This window comes from Oratosquilla oratoria, unplaced genomic scaffold (genome assembly GCF_046742065.1).
Source record: "Oratosquilla oratoria isolate Oo_2021 unplaced genomic scaffold, ASM4674206v1 SCAFFOLD57, whole genome shotgun sequence".
Lineage (NCBI taxonomy): Eukaryota > Metazoa > Arthropoda > Malacostraca > Stomatopoda > Squillidae > Oratosquilla > Oratosquilla oratoria.
In genome coordinates, this window is record NW_027467721.1 from 593,730 (window position 1) to 594,235 (window position 506).

Sequence of the window (506 nt, forward strand, 5' to 3'; positions counted from 1 at the left end):
GTATGTTTGGTTCCTGTATATTAGTTGTAACTCAGCATCCGAAGTGTACGCATGCATTTGTCTACTGTAGTGCTTTATCGAATTGTGATTTAATAGTATTAAATCAATTAATACACTAATTTATATTGTTAATAAGCTTTTGTTTAGCCACCCTACTACAACTATAAGGAGCGTACAGACCAATAACTATATGCGTAAATAAATAGATAGATAAATACATAAATAAACAAAAAAAAACGAAAAAGACAAAAAATTATAAACAGAACGATCGCATTAACAAGTTTCGTCGTCGATTTCACAATGTTTCGGTCATGACTGTTATGAACAGAATACCCCCGAGCGAAACTTTCTGGATAGTGGTGACAACACTTAATGGGGCGACTGTGTATACATCAGCGCGGCGTGATGCTCTCACGCCCTTGTGAGGGAGCGTCGGTCCGCATCAATGGGGACCAGATATCCGGGAGGACTTGTGACACCGCTTATGTAAATGCGGGTTCACGGCT